This window comes from Schistocerca piceifrons, chromosome 5, assembly GCF_021461385.2.
Source record: "Schistocerca piceifrons isolate TAMUIC-IGC-003096 chromosome 5, iqSchPice1.1, whole genome shotgun sequence".
In the NCBI taxonomy this organism is placed as follows: Eukaryota; Metazoa; Arthropoda; class Insecta; order Orthoptera; family Acrididae; genus Schistocerca; species Schistocerca piceifrons.
The window spans coordinates 429,524,622-429,536,733 of record NC_060142.1 but is presented as its reverse complement, the minus strand read 5'-3'; the positions used below and the strand labels follow the sequence as shown (position 1 = coordinate 429,536,733).

At 42.3% G+C, this 12,112-nt stretch overlaps 1 protein-coding gene and 1 long non-coding RNA gene across 2 annotated transcripts in view; both read right to left on the bottom strand.

Annotated features, from left to right (window-relative positions):
* The window catches only part of LOC124797825 (hepatocyte nuclear factor 4-gamma), a 652,273-nt gene that overhangs the window by 632,078 nt on the left and 8,083 nt on the right, over positions 1 to 12,112 (bottom strand). The gene's annotated exons all lie outside the window — the stretch shown is intronic.
* Positions 6,019 to 11,263, bottom strand: LOC124797827. Its single transcript, XR_007016884.1, has 3 exons — positions 11,160 to 11,263; positions 7,219 to 7,546; positions 6,019 to 7,114 (listed from the first exon to the last, which is right to left on the bottom strand). It is a non-coding gene; the product is annotated as an uncharacterized LOC124797827 (long non-coding RNA).

The window sequence follows — 12,112 nt, the reverse complement described above, 5'->3', positions numbered from 1 at the left end:
GCTAGCATGTGTAGTGCCAACAGCAAAATTCGGAGGCGGTGGTGTTATGGTGTGGTGGTGTCTTTCACCGAGGGGGCTTGCAGCCCCTGTCATTTTGCGTGGCACTATCACAGCACAGGCCTACATTGATGTTTTAAGCACTTTCTTGGTTCCCACTGTTGAAGAGCAATTCAGGGATGACGATTGTATCTTTCAACAAGCTCGAGCAACTGTTCATAATGCAAGGCCTTTGGCGTAACGGTTACATGACAATAACATCCCTGTAATGGACTGGCCTGCACAGATTTCTGACCTGAATCCTATAGAACACCTCTGGGATGTTCTGGAATGCCGACTTCATGCCAGGCCTCACCGACCGACATCGATATCGCTCCTCAGTGCAGCACTCCGTGAAGAATGGGCTGCCATTCCCCGAGAAGCCTTCTCGCACCTGATTGAATCTATGCCTGCGAGAGTGGAAGCTGTCATCAAAGCTTAGGATGGGCCAATACCATATTGAAATCCAGCATTACCGATGGAGGGCGCCACGAACTGGTAAGTCATTTTCAGCCAGGTGTCCGGATACTTTTGATCACATAGTGTATTGTCTATGTAGGAGCTAGATAGAAAAAAGGCAAATACAGAATGTGAAGTAAAAATTCATTTACTTTCATAAATCCAACTTAAAAGGAATTTTACATTTTCATAAGCAGACACAACGCTATTTTCACACATCCTCTTCTATTTGAGCTTATGGCTAGCAGGACACCCGTAGAATTCCAGGTCTTGATTATGCAAAGTTATGATTCGCTGCCTCCATGTGAGTAGCATGGAGAGCTGCATCGAACCAGTCTCACGTCTGAAGACCACAACAACAACAATGTGACCTTCTCGCCTTTGATGTATATGATACTTTCTGGATGATCGAAAATTCGAAGTGGTTCAAAAATGGTTCAAATGGCTCTGGGCACTATGCGACTTAACTTCTGAGGTCATCAGTCGCCTAGAACTTAGAACTAATTAAACCAAACTAACCTAAGGACATCACACACATCCATGCCCGAGGCAGGATTCGAACCTGCGACCGTAGCGGTTGCTCGGTTCCAGACAGTAGCGCTTAGAACCGCACGGCCACTAAGGCCGGCTCGAAGTGGTCATCATTTCTTTAGAAAGTATGCCTGGATCGTTCCAGTGGAGTCCATGAAAGAAACGTGTTAGCTCTTCGCACCCCTCCATGTTTTAGCACAGTTCACAGCCTGAAAGGCCTTTGGGATGCAATTCTTGCTGATAATGTCTGTTATAACAGCATCTTCTGTGCATGCTACGAGTGCAACATCTTTAAATAGGAATTGTCTACACTCACCATCATATAAACTTTGAATGTCGGCAACGACGTTCACACTGCAAGTTCTGATTGTGAAATGCTCTGGGCATGCCATAGCATTTGGTCAATTATACAGCACGCTGCACAGCACCAGTAAGTAGGCAATAGTTAATCACACGATCATGCAGAACTAGAGCATACGCTTCAGTGGGTTCTGGGAAATTTGATGAGGCTTCAGACACGATTTCTACATCTATTGGTCCTGATTTAACTATCTCATTCTGCTTAGAACAGTCTGTTACGATGATTAGTGCCAGCTCCTTGAATTTCTGTGAACTGAGTAGGCATCCTTCCTCTTCAACACCAAGAAGCACAAAACCTTGCATACCTGTCAACTGATAGACTGTATACATTCTGATCCCCACTGTAGCAGTAAATTGTCATATGGATAGAATTCTGAATTCAAGAAAACTCTGGCATTAGTTAAATTACAGTTCTCAGATTAGTTAAATTACACCTTCTATTGGTCTGAAACCCAAGTATGATGAATCTTGGTGTTTTCAGCTGCACAGAGGTTTTAATAGCCCATTGTTTTCTTCCTGCTGTCGGTAGCACCGTGTACTCATAACCTCCCATGACCGGAAAGTTAATGGCAGATACGTACCGGTACTCAGAACTTTTAAAAGCTTCAAACGCTCCTTGTCTGCACAGTAGTGTGTGGCATTTTTCATATAATTTAATTAATGATGATCTGATTCTCCTCTTGAACTCCTTGAATGTATGAGTTGCCATGCATTGAACTCTGTACCAGAATAAGCTCCTCTTTAACATTCTTAATAATTCGCTGCATGTCCTCAAAGTATCCCATAAGCACTTTTAGAGGTATGCATGTACTAAGTCGGTGGTACTCTTCTGCTGTTCTGCCCACAGGCTCGTTTATGAACCGTCCTGCATTTTCTAAACCATTCAGATCTGAGGGTGATGATGAAACATGTTTCAAGGGTCGATGCTATGCTGGCATTACATGAACGGTCAAGCTATACTCCATTAAGTTTATATCGTGTTTCCTGGAACAGAAATGCCAAAGCATTACGTGTAAGCTTTGATCCCATTGTATTACTACCATCCTTTTTCATAAATGATCCATCCAAATATGAAACTTGCGCATGGAAGAGTTAAAGCATCTTGGTGCCGGGAGACAATCCTAATTTCATCGTTCTTGTTAAATGTCGTTGAGGTATAAGATTTATGCGAGAAATATCCCTGGCGCATGATTAGCTCATCTTATTCCCCTGGGTGAGATATATTGAGCGACGCCGAGGTTTCAAGCCTACTGATTTAAGAAACTCTTTAGTTCGCACATTTTATCACCTTGCGGTTCTGCTGCGAAGTGCTGCGCTGTGCAGTGTGCGCGCTGGTTTTATACCTTACACCCATCTTAGATGTAGTCGCACAATGATTTCCTCACCATGAAAGTCAACAAGTTGGTTATTGTGATCCACAATACGCACCTCCAGATAGCCCAATGTCTGAACTATCACTGGAAGGTATATAGCGTTGGTAGGACTCTCAACAATCTTATACCTTGTTCCAACCAATGGGAAGAATCCGCAAGTTGAATGAATCAATCTGTCGTTGAGATATGAGTTCGTTGCAATGTTACACTCGGCATAGATTGTACTGACAGGGAGAAAATCCATTGTCTGATCAGATTTGTAAAATTTACTGGAATCGGTCTTCAAAACCTGTTCCTTTGTGACACCCAGTAGTGGGCCTATTGAACGTTTCTGCTTAAAGTCGATTGATGCATTCACCCTCCTTATTTCAGATTTAAGTGTACTGGTGTTTGCACAGAGCTCATTCCCTTTTCTGGACCGTTTTAAAACGTCGTCAACATAGTATGCATCAGGTTCAATTTCCACATTTTCGTTTTTGCAATTAATTTCCAGATGCAGTTTATTGTCAGCCTCTGTGATATTTGGTTCAAATGGTTCAAATGGTTCTGAGCACTACGGGACTTAACATCTGTGGTCATCAGTCCCCTAGAACTTAGAACTACTTAAACCTAACTAACCTAAGGACATCTAGAAGTCTATTATCACGAACATCGATTAGTCTCATTTTATAGTGCGATGTTTGGTTCGATTATACTGTGCAATTATTTGCAGAAGGATCTCGGTCCATTTGTATGAGCCACGAAGATTGAATCGCATCGACATTTGGGTATTCACTGTTCTGTTCAGACGTTCCACGATACTAGCCTTCAGGTGGGTGAATGTCGAGTAGTGATGTATTCCATACCGCTCCATCACAGTCTTGAATTATCTATTGTAAACCTCGCCACCGTGACCTGGTTGCATGTTGTCTGAGCTTCGATTCGTCCCCATCTACAGCAGTCCCTCAAACATATGCGCCACATCCTTCCCTGTTTTCGCTTTCACGGGTAATGCCCAGGTATATTTAGAATAAGTATCAATGACCATTAAAATATATTTGAATCCGTTATTCACACGTGGATATTCCCTTATGTTGACAAGATCCGTGTGCCACAAGTCACCCAAACCTCTAATCATAACATACCTTCGAGCGTAAGTTTTGCGTACTGGTTTGTGCAGTTCTCGAACTACAGTCTCTATACTTATTCGATGATACCTCTCTAAGCTCAGAAATTACTGGAACAACTTCATTCGAATAAGCTGTATTACCAGTGGCAGCTGGTGCCATGAGCAGTAGTATCCGGTCTATTAGCTCACTGGGGTCGTCGTAATATGTATAAGTCGGGAGTCGATTGCTCACTCTTCTATGTTGAATGTCAGTACCATAACCAGTGCTATATTTTTTAAACATTAAACATAGGTTTTATAATGAATTTGTATTTCACATTGCTTCAACTTCTTGCATTCTTATGCAGATCAGTCAAAAGCAATATTTCACGTTACATTTCCATATATTTAGGCGAATAATTTACGGTTTTGTGGGTCTTAGGAAAATAAAGTTCAGTAGGTGGGGTGTTCTTTGAAACTGTTGATCACCAATCTGTATTGTTTTTTCATTTAAAATTATAGGCAGTGCCCCCAACATGCGTGGTTTTTCACCACTGACAGCGAATATTTTATCCATCCTAAAGTCGCTGTGATGATTAATGAAATTGGCAATAGCGTCATCATGATCGTTATGGAATTTCACTGAGAGTTCACAGAGAGATTCAGTAACTGGTTAAAAGGTTTCTCGCAGTGTCTGTTCCCGCTTCAGATGCCCCAACCTCAACAACTGTAACTTTTTGCAAACGAACTTGCGTGCCTCGATGACGTTATGCTTAGTCGACATCAGGTTGTATGCTAGTCGGACTTCTGTGCAGCGTGAGGTTTTATATGTCCGCTTTTCTTCTTCTTATGCTGCTCCTCCTTCTCGGTAACAGTATTTTTCCCTTCCGTTAAGTCATCTACTTTCTTTCCAATTGCGTTAACCAATTCGGTACAACGTCCCCTTCTCAATAACAGCTATTTCCCCTTCAGTTGTTTACTTTCTTCTCAATTGCATTAATTCGATCATTAAGTGCATTGTTCAGTCTCAGAAGGGTATGACAACACGTCTAGTTCCTCGCATACGACACCATCTTTACGTTCGACAATTTTAATTTTCAGTCAACGTGCGAGCGAATGTTTTGTCTATGCACACCCATTCCATCACACTGAGTTCCCAGTACGCGTGCGAATTTATCCATGGTGATGCGTATACTGATGCACTCAGCTCTTTGCATGGTTATATATATATATGAACCGCTTATACCTGCCACCATTCAGTTTTCTTGTTTTATCAATAACTAGAAACCCATACTGTGAGTGATTCCAGCAATCTGCACATATCTTTGAATCATTGAACAACATATCAGTTCCTACATGAGCCTGGTAATGTGTTTTAGATTCAGATTGTCCTGTTTGAATATTATAATAGGATTGCATTATCCATCGCGAGCTGTTTTGGGATTCTGGAATATGTCTGACACACAAAACATACAAATAGCCATATGGCGACCGAAACAGAAATATCGACGAATTTGCTCTTGGTTTTCCACAGCAACATCGTCAAATATGAATACTGTGTTTTGCTTTACTTTTTCCAGTGCAGGGATATCACTGCTCTCAATAAATGTCGTGTATGTCACACCATCTAAACTCTGAAGTATCTCCTGTAATAGCTGGTATTTGGGCTGAAACTGTTTTTGAAAATAAACATACATGCTCAAAGCGGACTCCATCCAGATGTGTTAGAAGCGACATGAGAAAATTTGTCTTGTCGCAGTAGGAAGGACCTACAATTATTGCATATTTGTTGACAGAAAGGAGTACGCCATTCTTCTTCTTCCGATCATCTTGCACACCGTCACAGCTCCAGTTGCTTAAAAAAAAGGTCTTGGTGCTTCACACACCATGCCATTAAAACTAGTACGTCAGGTACAGACGTGCAATGGGCTTTTATAGAAAATAATAAACACTAACTCTTCCATGACACCGACTGTGTCAGGTGTTGGCGTGAAATGGGCTTTTACAGGAAATTTAGTAAAATGACGTAATTTTCTGCTGTTTCATGTTTGCAGCGAAAATACTAGTGACAATAGCTTTAGTACTTGCAATATAATGAGAGGTAAGAAACAAAAATAACACCTCCATGGTTTTATACATTTTTTATTCAATAATCATACACATCATGCATTACATCACCAGATTCTCGCCAGTACAGAACTTAGAAAATAAAGCCGTCTTATAAGCACAGAATTCAGCATGTATTTCTATTAAACATACTAGCAGTACATTAGTTTTCATTGGCATCACACTGACCCATTGTTCAATACAGTTTACATGCACACAGTTCGTACTTAGATACTCTGCAACTTCTCTATACAGAACTTCAACACAAGGCAGCCATGTGTTCAATCTTTCCAACGCAATAGATAACACCATCTGTATACCGAACACGTTTTTACCAGTGCAGTGCTGTAGATAAATGTAGGCATCACCTGATTTCACAAGGAGTGCTGAGTCATTGTACAGTGTTATAACGGACAGTTAGAGTAGCACAGTAAATTTCTGGAGGGAGACGGCTAGGATGATACTCAGCGGTCAACTTCTGCTTGATGTAGACTTTTGCACGACACAGTTCATCCCATTCCACCTCTGTAAGCCGGCCGGTGTGGCCGAGCGGTTCTAGGCGCTTCAGTCTGGAACCGCGCGACCACTACGGTCGCAGGTTCGAATCCTGCCTCGGGCATGGATGTGTGTGATGTCCATAGGTTAGTTAGGTTTAAGTAGTTCTAAATTCTAGGGGAGTGATGACCACAGATGTTAAGTCCATAGTGCTCAGAGCCATTTGAACCACCTCTGTAAACTGCACTTTACCACTTCTAGCTGCATTATAGATCTCTATCACAACAAGCCAGTCTCTGTCTGCGGTTGCTTCTATACCAGTATGTAAACACTTCGAAAGACTAGCGGTTAAACTATACACTGAAGTAAACAGTACTGGTGCACAGGGCTTAATTGGTATCTTCTCATCCATTACACCCTCACTTTGTCCATGCAGTATCACTGGAATATTCTGCGATGGTGCGTATGATGTGGTCCAGTACCGACCTGCGTCATGCTGATTGGGACCCCCAGTGCACTTCAGCGAGTCAGGGGTTGGCTGGATGTCCTCAACCAATAATAAAAGCTGACCGTCCTGCTCCACAAAGCTGACCAGGTGCTGCAGGTCCTGAAGGGTTGGGACATGTCGGTGTTGCAGACTCCAACAGGCTGGAGGAAGTCGGATTCACTGATGAGCAAAGAAGAAAAACTGTTATATGCAATAATAGCAGCATAAAGACTTCATATTCCTCGCACAACAGTAAACACAGACATTAAGCAAGGTGTACTTACTCTTCCATAGCTTCTTCCTATTCTGCTGCTACTGCTGCGACTGGGCAGCGCTGGACGATCTTGGCTGGCACTTAATGGTGACTGACTGACTGACTGACTGAGGCTGCAGAGCTGCTGGGCTCGCCTTATATCCCCATTGTGATCGGACGCTGCATTCATATTGGCTACTGCCAATTTCAGGTGCCTCTGGTGGTCTAATTGTGTTAAGGGGGTGCATTTGGGCTTTTTTTTTTCAGGAGGACCGGTGTTCGAGTCCTGGATAGGGTACCACCATTTTTAATTTCCCGACAGTTCCCGGGTTGGAGTGGGGTGGGACGTCAGCACAGCTCTGTAACAAGAATCCCCACCAAAATTCGAAATTCGAAATTTCCGCCAAAATTCGAAATTCCCACCAAAAGGTTAGGTGGGGAGGGGTGGGAGGACCCACATGGTAGCTGAGAAAAACACATGACGTTTTCTAGGAGTGGGTGTGGATGTGATTTGAGGGATAATTAATTGATCAATTTAATTAATTTGCATATCAACTTGACATCAGAATTTCGCTCGGCCCCCAGTACCCTACTACTCGCTCTACCACAAGAACTTCTTAGTAACCTTGTGAGCCAACCGCTGTGGCCGAGCGGTTCTAGGCGCTTGAGTCTGGAACCGCGCGACCGCTACGGTCGCAGGTCCGAATCCTGCCTCGGGCATGGATGTGTGTGATGTCCTTAGATTAGTTAGGTTTAAGTAGGTTCTAAGTTCTAGGGGACTGATGACCTCAGATGTTAAGTCCCATAGTGCTCAGAGCCATTTGAACCACTGAGTATTTCTTTCAGTTACCATCTGTAATATACTGTAGCAGTTCTTTCTATGTATGGTCCAAGTTTCATCGATCTATGCCACTTGGAGGGTGATATGCCATGCATAAATTAAAGTCATCCTCACACCAGTGCACAGTATATGGTATCTGTCTGACTCTCCGCTTTTTTGCACGATTCGCTCCAGAAATGGCGTCAAATGCATCTGTGGTATTTAGCTGTATGGCATGACCTTTGATGCCGAAAACACGCTGACAAAATTATTGGATCGCTGCAGTGCTACATTTCTATCTGGTCGACGCATTAAACAACACAAATAAGAGGTAGATTGCGCTTTAGAGTTTTAAAGTATTTAAAATCAAGTAAATAAAATTGTCACCTATTTTCATACCCACCTCCACCTTTAAGGGTGACATAGAAATAATGAGTCATGTGCATACAAAATTTGGTTGAAATTGCTCCTGATGTTGTCGGGTTATGCTTCTATGTCACTCTATTTTAACCCCCACCCTCACCCCTATAGGCAGTTCTTACCCCACATTACTTCTTTCCAGACAGTAAGTGATATGTGTACCAAGTTTGGTTAAAATCTATATAGTGGTTTAGAAGGAGATGAGGAACGGACATACACACACACAACGATTTTTTTTTATAGATGCATTGAAGAAGAACAGAAAATTTTGCCACATTCTCTCAAATGTCCCTTTGTTCTGTTGTACAGAGAGACAAACATACAATATCTCACGAATCAGGACCTCTTCCGTTTCTACTTGGATTTCATACGCCAGAAACCTCATGTAGTCCCACAGAGGAAAAATCCGTAGGAGTGAGGTCCCTCAATCGCGATATCTATGGGAAAGGACTTCCAATCCAAAGATGAGAGTACTTGCTGTTCATGTGGTAACAGACATTAATATCGCTGTGGGGTAGTGCACTGAAAATATTGTTTATCCGTCATGTTGAAACCACATCATCTAGCATGATATACAGCCTCCGACAACTGTAACAGAACTCCTCGACTAAACGCCAGGTAACACCACGGGATGGCAGCGAATAACATCATATTTGTTGATTTTGCACACACTATGATAGAGAATCTTTGTTGGAGATCAAGAGAGAAAAAAATGGTTCAAATGGCTCTGAGCACTATGGGACTTAACATCTTAGGTCATCAGTCCCTTAGAACTTCTAACTACTTAAACCTAACTAACCTAAGGACATCACACACAACCATGCCCGAGGCAGGATTCGAACCTGCGATCGTAGCAGTCCCGCGGTTCCAGACTTAAGCGCCTAGAACCGCACGGCCACCGCGGCCGGCATCAAGAGAGAAGCATGGCGTATAGCTCTTCATGGTTTGGTCATGGCTATATGGCAGTTCATAACAGCATCACGGTTAAAAGTGGCCTCATTCATGAGCTGTACTCTACGGGGTGATCCACTGACAGAATTGAAGTCTATTTTCAAAATCATTTCGCCCCATTGCTGCACGCATTATTTATGATAGGGGTATAATTTCTGTTGATTAGTACTCTCCAAGCTAAATACATTTTTCGGGCAACATGAATTTTTGATGTATTTTCTCACATGATACAACACAATTTCCTGCAATTTTAAAAAGCGAATAGTTCTCTCTCAAGAAGGTAGATCAGCTCTATAATATTTGAAAGATCCACTCTATTTCAAATTTCCATTTATGGCGACAAATTTCTTATAATTATGATAAATCCTGTTCCAAAACTTTGCAATGCCGCCACCTCACGCACATTGAGTAAGTAGTAAAAAAACCAAGGAGAGATTTGGAAAGAGAATTAAAGCTGAGGGAGAAGTAATAAAAACTGTGGGGTTTGCAGATGACACTTTCATTGTCAGAGGTGGCAAAAGACATGGATGAGCAATTGAACTGAATGGATAGTGTTTTGACAAGACGTTGTGAACTGAACATCAAACTAATGTAAAACAAGGGTAATGGAACTATTCGAGTTAAGTCAGGTGATGCTGAGGGGAATAATTTACGAACTGAAAAACGCAAAGCAGTAAATGAGTTTTGCAATTTGTGTAGTAAAAAAATCATTATGGTCGAGATAATAAAGTGCAGATTGCCAGTAGCAAGGTAAACATTAACGAAGTGCAAATTTGTATTCATTAAAAATAAATTTAATTGTTATGTAGTCTCTTTTGAAGATATTTGTCGTGTAGCGCTCTATGGAAGTTATAGTTGACGATAAACTGTTCAGACAAAAAGAGAATAGCAGATTTTGTAATGAGGTACTACAGAGGAACGCTAAAGATAAGATGCGTAGACCGAGCAACTAATGAGGAGGTGCTGATTCCAACTGAGGAGAAAAAAATTTACGGCAAAATCTAACTAAAGAATGAGAAAAAAAGATTATGTTTTAACGTCCCGTCGACAACCAAGTCATTATAGACGAACAAAAGCTGGGACTGTTTCAAGGAGGGGGAGGGAAATCGGCCGTGCCCTTCCAAAGGAACCATCCCGACATTTGCTTGTAGCGATTTACTAAAATAAAGAAAAACCTAAATCTGAGTGTCCTCCCGAATATGAGTCCACTGTGCAAACAACTGCGCCATCTCGCTCGGTCCCAAAGAAAGGATCGATTGATACGACACATGCTGAGGAATCGTCAGTTCGGTAATAGAGGAGATTGTGTGTGTGTGTGTGTGAGAGAGAGAGAGAGAGAGAGAGAAGGCGGAGGGTAAAAATTGTAGAGCGAGATAGCGGATTGACTACAGTAACCAGGTTACGTTAAAACAGATGAAGACTGCAGTAATTACGCAGAGATGACACAGGCTTGCACAGAATAGACTATTGTGAACAGTCTTCGGACAGAAAACAGTAACAACAAGCTTTAGATCGGTAAGACTCTCACTCTCTCTCTCTCTCTCTCTCTCTCTCACTCACTCTCTCTTCTCTCTCTCTCTCTCTCTCTCTCTTCTCTCTCTCTCACACACACACCCACCCACCCACCCACCCACACACACACACACACACACACACACACACACACACACACACGTAAACGCACACCTTCTTTCTCTTTCTGACGCTAAGTCGTATACGTCCATCTACACGTTTCCGCCTAAGTTCAAATACAGGCTGCATGCGTAGTATGTGAAACCTACCATTCCGTAGATCAGATGGAAACAAGCTGAACACGTGAGACGAGAGAAGCCGTTTCTAGATAGGAGCCTCGATCCAGCGCAACGGCCTGATTCGCCAGCCCGTCTGACACAATGTTACCCCGTGGAAAGGTTATCTGGACAGTCAGTGGAGCACGCCCTGGGCAAAACGAAGGCTGTTTCGCCTGCAGCACTCTATCTCCTACAAGCAGTGCACTCGGTTCTACAGTTTTACAGCGGGTTCTTTCACAGATATACACCACACCAGAGCAGGTGATTCAGCATCGAGGCTCCGGAAGTAATACGATTCGATCAATGTATCTAAGACAGTGTGTACAGAGGCAACAAACGATATATATCTGCGGAACTGCTTTCCCAAATCGTTACACGTATATCGCATTTTGTTACTTCATCACTTTTGTCATTGTCATGCGGCCTTCTGTTTATGTTTTCTTGTAAATGACATCTCGAGCGTTTTCGATCACTTATTCAGTTCATTCTACGTAAATTCTTCAGTTGCGTCTTTTAAGGAAGCGAAAAGTCATTGAAATGTATGTAAGTTACAGCATATTTCCTTCACGATTGCAATTGTTGACATACAAAGCAATTTAAAGCGACATCCAGAACATTAATCTGGTGCCGCACAGTACTTCCATAGAGAAGCTAACATTGGCAAAGAGTAGGTCTCTTGCAAACTTAGCCACGCAACTGTATCTGCTGAACTGGGTTTTGACTAAAACTAATTTTAAAAAATCGATAACCTGCCACGGTAAATGTTATTTTTGTGAAATAGGCCGTTTGAAACTGCGGAGGAGACCTGTGATCTTTACCTCGGATTAGATTATAAAATCCAGAGTCTTGGTCACATGACTTTGTATTAAAATTGATACTGTTTGCTATCTACAACCATTATCAGGTATAATGATTACAGCAGCGACACGTAGGCGCGTGGTCAA